Raw genomic sequence first — 8,763 nt, forward strand, 5'->3', positions numbered from 1 at the left:
AAGTTTTCCATGTTATCTTTTCGGAATTCTAAACTTATCCAACAAAAGCTATTCAACGTGTATTATATAAATAAAAGAATACACAAATAAATATATAAAAAAAAAGCCACAAATGCCACCAAACCTGAAAACTTTTCCAACGCGCAAGCAGAAACAATATCATTGTTCATCAGATAGTATTGAAGTTGTCTCATTACTCTAGCTAGATTGCGAGATAGCGCACGCATTATGTGACTTGCCATTGTTACCTGGATAAACTGACGCACGGACACATTTTTTAACCTCATTTCAATGAATTATTAAGAGTTGGTAGCGTATCTGTGGGGTTTTCAATCGGAAGTCGCTGGCTCAAATCTCGGTTCGAACTAATCAATTTAACTATCATTTGATATTTACCAGTAGCTTTTCGGTAAAAAAAAGCATCGTGAGGAAACCGGACTAATCCCAATAATAAGGCTTAGTTTCCCGGAAAGTCACTTGGCAGTTGCTGTCTTGTAATTAATTGCCAAGTGGTGCTGAGGCTTCAGGACCGTAGCAAAAAGCCGGGGTAATGCCAAAAGGCAAGGCGGGGCAAAAGGATGATGTTATCTCAATAAAAATAAAATCTTAACCCTCTGCATCACTTATACTTTATTAAAGTACGATAATATAAACAGGGCCGTAGTTTTAATTCTATAGGTAGTTCAAAGGATTCTTTTTCACATAATTAGATGAGGAGGAATTCGTGACAAAAGTAAGTAGGTATGAATAACTTTTTCCTTTGCCCCGCTTTGCATACAAAATGGCCGCAGATCTTATAAAGTAACCCTGAAGTCTTGTTAGTTTAAATTATTGTAAGAAATGGGGTCTCTAAACTTTGCTTAACTGTTATTATTAGCAATTAAGCCCCGTGACCAGCTTTTAATGGAACATTAAAAGTTATAAATCAATTTGAGAATTATAGTCACCATCAGATATCTTGCAGCTGCTGAGGTGCTCAAAATATCTGAACTCGCACTCTAACGCCTTGACAATACAGCCGTGTTCAGATATTTATGAACACCTCGGTCGCTCCTTTTCAGTGGCCACTGCACCTACATAATATAATGCATAAAAATTAACCAAAAGAGCTTGTTTACTTGTTATCATACCCTTCGGTTACGAAATACAACATGGAAAATTGCAAAAATACGTTAATAACAATAATAACATACAGAATTTTTATTATTTCCGGCTTCCGGCATTGGGCACGTATGAAACTGTTTGTCGAGTTCCATTGTGGCGTAAGGCAACCCAACTGACTCAGCAAAAAAAAGCCACAGTAAGCCGACGCTTCCTGATTTTCGGAGTGAATTTGGTCTGCGGTGCGGTTACGTAGGCCAAGCTTCGCCAAGCAAGCTGCGAAATGTGCTCGTATTGTTTTATCTCTGATTACTTTTTGTGTTGGCAACTAATCGATTTAAATTAATTGTTAAGTTTGGACGGCCTCCAAGATTAGTCGTAGTGACCCTGCTTATAAGGGCTCATTTAGATGATGCGAGAACTCGCATGCGAGTTTCATTACATTGCGGTTTTTGATCGGTTGGTTGAATTGGACGTAACAAACAGTCCGCAATGTAACTAAAATCGCATGCGAGTTTGCGCGCCGTTAAATCAGCCCTTAATCAGCGAGTTCTAACTAACTACCTATGTACACACTAAATGAGCAGTGGATTTTTAATTGTTTATCTATTTCAAAATGAAGCCATATGTTTCGTTGTGAAATACGCAATTCCAAAAAGCTTTTAAATTACATTATAAAATATAACTACGTTTGTAGAATGCAGATTGCGCTCAGATTGAAATTGTGTTTCAAATAATTGGCCAATAACATATTCCAATATTTACAGAAATAAATTGTCAAACTTGAAAAAGTTAACCCGTCACGAAATTAAACTGAAAATGTTGCGACACTTTGACCGTTCACAAATAGCGCAGTAAAATCGTTACTTTAGTAATAAAACATGCTACGTTTATCCGAATACGCCAAACCCTGGTTTAAATAAATCCAATCTCAGTTTTTGCTTTTTCCAAATGAAAATTAAATCCACCTCGACAGGGTAATCTGGAATGTCGGGTTCAGTTTGGCGTGTTTAAAATAAAACAATAACGTATGTCCGTCCACTACTATTGATCGCAGGACGATACACAATTTCATATTTTGTTTATTTACTTATGCAAATATTCATTGTGTAGTTAGTTAGATAAAAAAATATTTCTCATTTTATATTTGTAATAAACCGTACTCGTACTCTATTTTCATATTCTTGTTCATCCTAGTTTTACCTTAACAGTAGGTTCCTACGAGTATTATTTATCAATAAGTACCTACAAGATTGTAACTCTAAAACGATGGTTTGTTTTCTGAATACGAGTAGATTAGATAAACAGAAATAGTTTATTTGGTGTGAAATAAAGTTTATTTGATGTGAAAGATTAATCACTTAAACAAAAAAACAAAAACGTGAGCTAACAAATTAAGATTAGCTTCAGACAATGTCGAACAAAAACCACAAACAAAGAATTCACGGCAATACTATGATGGTCGTCATCAGCCTGTAAGAACTCTCTTATAGCATGTCGTTGAGAGCGACCTTTAATTTTTTTTGATCCTGTCCTTCAGTGCTCCCTACAGTAACAGGAAACCTTACATTAGCTGAGTAACTATACATATACAGTTAGGTAGGTAGATACCTCCGTCTTAGGTGCTATCTAGACCATCGGTGATCAGAAGAGTAAAGAGATATATCAATCAATCAAAAAAAAAATATACTTTATTCATGTAGGCCTAGCAACAAGCTCTTATGAATCGTAATTACTAACTATATATATATATATATACTGGGGTATAACAAACCCTAGGTATATGTATGTGTCATTAAAACTATATACTTATGTATATATGTTAAAACAGTCTATAACAAAAAGCATGTTTTTTATTATCAATCATTGATATTTAATAAAGTTTTGTTTAAGGGAATCACTGTTCGCCATACGCACGTGAATTCACGTCTTTCATTTAGAACTGCGCCGGCTGGCAGAAAATGTGTTATTAAAAGTAAAGCAAGATTCAGTCCAAATTTTATATTCGATACGAAGCCATTATTTCCAACTGCTCTTTTCTTTCGTCCTTAAAATTAAACTAGGTTGAAGAGAATTATTTTTGTATTTCTACCTAATATACAATACGCAAGTACGCAATTAATAATACTGATATTTTTTTAAAACATGTGACATGCCCAATCTTACGAAAAGTCGGATGAAAAATTAATGTCATCATCATCAGGTATTCTAACCCGGTAGTCACATGAAGGCCGAGGTCTGAAATTCCACAAGTCACTATAACGCCGAATATTTTCGCAGCACGCATCGCCATCGATGCGTCCGGGTACAGGAAAGCATTCGTTTTATTACACAAAAAGCCCCACCCCAATGAAACATTCTCCCTCGATACAAACAAAGAAAAAACTATAAAAGCGGCACGGATAAAACAAAATAAACTTACTGGTGAGAGAATAGAGTATTTTTTCGTTTGAGTTATGATAGATTTTACGGCCTTCGTCTGTCTCAACTGCTATTCAGCGGAAAAATGTAAATAAAGTGGTATGCATTAATTGCTAGGTTTTCACAGTTCGTTTAACGGTAAGGCAGATTCAGAGACTAATCTTTTTTATTTCAGTGGAACTTTATTCTATTCTTACTTACAATCATAAACTCGAGAGCCATAACTTTATAGAAATAGAAATGAAAAGAAATGAATAGGGTTTTGTTCAAAGGGCTACGTGCAAAGCAAACAAAGATCGACATCAGATTTAAATGTAAATAGAAATCGGTTTGCCGATAGCCGTAAAAGTTAACAACCTCAAATTAAACTTTTGAATCGAGTTAAGCGCTCTTTGTTTCTATCAGACAGGATTTTATTGGATTTCTGGTCTGGGCTTGGTTGTTATCCCCTATTTCATCTTAATACAATATTCATAGAGTAACATGCTTTTAGTAAATGCTGATGATGTTTAATAAAATTCATACGAACCGGAGGGAAGGAATGGCGAATACACCTAATCTTTTTATTGTGGGGGATCTTGTAATGATTCTTGTTAAGGTAATTTAGAAAGCAGTAATTTGTCCTGACAATTAAATACGGGGATAGTAGATTGTTAACCAAGGGATGAAATGATGCCTTTCACCCGAGTTATACACTCTACTTTTATTTCGAATACGAGGAAAGTAAAATGCATGTTTTTTTTAAAACATGACTAAGTATACATTTTTATAGTATTTTTTTAGGGTACTTTCGATTAACAATTTAGGAAAAAGTATCATTATTTATGGAATAGGGAGTCAAACATTAGAATTTGAATTGTATAAAAAATCCATTTATACCCAAATTTCAATTGCTTATCACAAAAAAAATCGTACTTGGAACCAAAAATGCTCAAGTGCATAAACGTATTTTCTGCACACCTTTTAGAACAACAATGACCCTCTTTCACAGCATGAGAAATGAAAAATATATCACTACCTTTGTTAAATTCATTAATTTATTTCACAAATAAAATATTTGTGAAAGCGTTATTTATATAATAACATGCTGATAATAGTTATTTACGATACAAGTGAGGAAAAGAGGAAATTCGAAACGAGTGGCGATAAATTAAAACACGACCGAAGGGAGTGTTTTAAATCGACACGAGTTTAGAATTACCTATTCGCACGTGTATCGTACAACGTTTTACAGTACATATGGCCCTTTAAACTTTTTACATAGGCACAAAAAGTGCTATTTTACGCACTAGTGCGGGAAAATAGGACCATATGTACTGTAAAAATAGATTGCTACATATTAGTAAAAAAGCCAACATCATGGAATTGGAAAATCAATACCTACAACAAGCTGCAGTACGCTCCTGCTACATATATTTAATGTATCTAACTCTGACAAGTTAATAATGAGAAATCGCTAACACTAAAAGAATTCTCGTCATTGGCCATTGAAGGGTCATTCGTTTAGAATTTAAAACACCTATTGAATCCTTCGATCCTTTTCAACGTGGACAAGCATTGTTGAAAATTCAGACGTATTACCTGAGACTACTTTCCTTTGTCAAACGATTTATTACGTGAATGGGTACGTAAATCTGAAGTCTAACGTTGAATCTTGGAGTGTACCGAGATTTGTATTTGTTCGTAAATAGGGGTAATGTAAGCTGACGCAGCTGCTTACTTACTTGCAAACACCGTTTTTCGAATAGAAAAGGAATATACACGACAGGCGTGAGCTGTTTTCACCTTAAACTCGGTGTTCGCATGTCTCCGAAAGCCAGAGATTACAATAGAGGAAAATATATTTAGACTGCCTCTAGTCTTCCTACGAATTCGCTGAACTTTTAACATTTTAAAGTTGATTCAATTTTATTGTGTAGCTACTTACTGAGATGCAGACAAGTCTCGGATTCTTTTGAACAACTTAAAAGCATATTTATTGAAATAACATCCTCAGTCAAGTTACAATTTTTAATTTTTAACACACAAAAAGATCTTGATATTTTATAGTTCTTACTTTTCAATTCAAAATATGTTTTACTATAAAAAACCACATTAAATATTTGATTTCAATGAAAGTACTTACGCAAAAACGAATTCCTATTAAATATAACTCAAGATTTACTAATCATATATGTAATTCTATACTGCTATCGAACCTAACGAGCCGCCACACGAGGGCTGTACGGTTACCATCAGTTTGTCACTGACGTAAACGCCGTCGAGAACGTAATTTACTTTCTATACATCTCGCTCGCACTCGCATATTAGTGCAAACGGGATGTATAGAAAGTAAATTACGTTCTCGACGGCGTTTATGTCAGTGAGAAACTGATGGTAACCGTACTGGTAAGCCAAAATTGAACTAGCTGGCGTCTTTCGCGGTTGCTAGTTAACTAGTATCTCCTATCAGCTCGTTAGCGTGTCTTGATCAAACTGAAATTGAGCTTCACTACACTACCGCATGTAGCGAATGTATGCAGCTATTGATATTGGACGGTAACTTTAGCATTTTGTAAGTAAAAATAATTATTATTTTTTCACAAACGGTACTATTAAATATATTAAGAACGGGTCACTCACGTATTTTAAGTCGAAAAACGCTCGACATGTTTCACTCCGTACCGTAGCGTTTTTCAACTTAAAATACGTGAGTGACCCGTTCTTAATATATTTAATATGTCTGCGTCTCACTGAAGTTTTGTTATTAAAACAATCGGTACTGTCAATATTTCAATGTCCTCAACTAGTGTATGATAAAAACAATGTTTATAAGCACACGGCGAACATTGATGTAAGGCCTTATAGAGTATTCAAGACATGTAATAATTACCTTGATCCTTCTACGTGTAATGACTCTTTTAATAGGCTTAGCGTTGCCTTCCTTAAGCATCACCGTCGTTGAGATAATTTATCGGGTGTCTTAATCTTCACGGTTTTGTATTACACGGGCAAATATAACAATTTCTATGTGAATACCTACGTGTAAACTTTAGACAAATTCTCAATGGATGAAGTTATGTTTTACAAGAAGAGCATAAAACTAAATTGCAAGCTCCGAAAACAAAGTCCTTCCTCTAGCTGATATACGGAATGCCGTAATATCAAACTAAATTTGTTTCATTAAAGTGTATTTTCATCCCTACTTGTCTTATCATGTAAACAATCACTTCTCCAAAACATTATCACACTTTTCTCTGGAATTACACAATAATTATCACTTAAAATGTTGTTGTTTACTTAAAGAAACTCACAAAGTATTGAAATCATCCAAATAACCACTGAAAAATAATCATTTCTAATAAGATTTCCATCAATAATCGCAGTAACGAACGGAAAACCTCAAAAACATCTGACATTACTATGTCTAGATTGTCTATGAATCGTATTGTTGCATTGACACTTTGACGTCACGTTTGTTTACATGATAAGACACGCAAGGATGAATAAACTTTAGGTACGTCTGATTGCAAGTAACCGGTACGGTAACCATCAGTTTGTAACTGACATAAACGCCGTCGAGAACGTAATTTACTTTCTATACATCTCGCTCGCACTCGCATATTAGTGCAAACGGGATGTATAGAAAGTAAATTACGTTCTCGACGGCGTTTATATCAGTGACAAACTGATGGTAACCGTACGGGACGCCGCTACGCTTTAAGTAGTTAAGAAATTCTCATAAATCCGGATCGCTGACGATTCTCCGACAATTTCAAGAATCTCTTGAGAGCTCGGAGTTACATAACACTATCGGCAATCGATGTGGGTCGCGTGTGGCAGACGACGATCGTCGGCGCTTCGCTAGTAGAAGCGGAATAATTAATCGGTCAACCGTCACTCGTTCCACTTTTTCGAATTGGGGTGCGCTTTCATTGGTTGAAAGAATGTTTTTTAGTTGAATAGATCTGATGAGGATAGTTTTTGTGCTACAATTTTAGCGGCGGTTATGCAGTAGTTATTCGAATTATGGTGACATTGACTATCTTAATGCTTTAAAGTATTCCGTTATTCAATATTGATAAACTATCTACCTACTCAAGGTATTTATAGTGGTGTACCCTTATTTTACCGCCAAATTTTTTGCAGAATTTTGTTATGCAGAAAATTATTCATGGAATAATCGAATCGCACATTTTTGTTACAATTAATTCTGTTTCTTCGATTATTCATTTCAAAGAAACATATTTTGTAGCTTGATTGATATTCAGAATATTAATTCAAAGATTTTTAAATAAAATAAAAAACTGACTGTAGAATTATTATTCATTGCATATTATTTGGCCGACACTACATTTCACAGAATATTAATTTCAACAATTATAATTTTACTAAATTACCTTTCACATGCTCGTAGTATTCATTTAAATTGCTAAAAAAAGAGTTTAGGTTACTTTAGAGCTGCAACCTCTTAAACGAACCCTTGCTGAAAAAATGGGTTAGGTTAGGTTAGAACTGCGACCCCCAAGAAAACGAACTTTTTCCATAAAAGTGGGTTAGGTTAGGTTAGAACTGCGACCCCTAAGAAAACGAACTGTTGCCAGAAAAGTGGGTTAGGTTAGATTAGAACTGCGAGCCCCGAGAAAACGAACTGTTGACAGAAAAGTGGGTTAGGTTAGGTTAGGTTAGAACTGTGACCCCCAAGAAAACGAACTGTTGCTAGAAAAGTGGGTTAGGTTAGAACGGAAACCCCTAAAAACGAATTCCTTCCAGAGAAGCAGATTGCGTTAAATTAACGACTAAATAAATAAAATTCGACTAAATGACTATTCTGTATATAACATTTTGGTGAACCGTATTTATAAGAAGTGACTTTTCTACAGATCGATGATTCTGTGAAATGAAATTACATGAAAAATTTTCTGTGAAACGAAAATCTGCATAAAAATTGACGGCAAAATAAAGGTAAACCATTTATAGTACGTACATTACCTACATGATTTTAAGAAAAAAAAGGTATTTTATATTTAATCTAAAAAAAGTTAATTATGTCAATTGATAATTCTAAAATGCTGTTCTCAAATTCTGATAACTAAAGTACCTACATATAAGTAGTTAAATTTTATTTTCGTTAGATAGTTTCGATAACAAAATCTGAATATTTCTGTAACATCAGGTAAGACATTAATATCAAATTGCACAATTGCAATACATAAATATTTTTATAATAAATAAATATTCACTGCCAGCACTAGCTACGTT

Source organism: Cydia splendana, chromosome 17 (assembly GCF_910591565.1).
Source record: "Cydia splendana chromosome 17, ilCydSple1.2, whole genome shotgun sequence".
Taxonomy (NCBI): Eukaryota; Metazoa; Arthropoda; class Insecta; order Lepidoptera; family Tortricidae; genus Cydia; species Cydia splendana.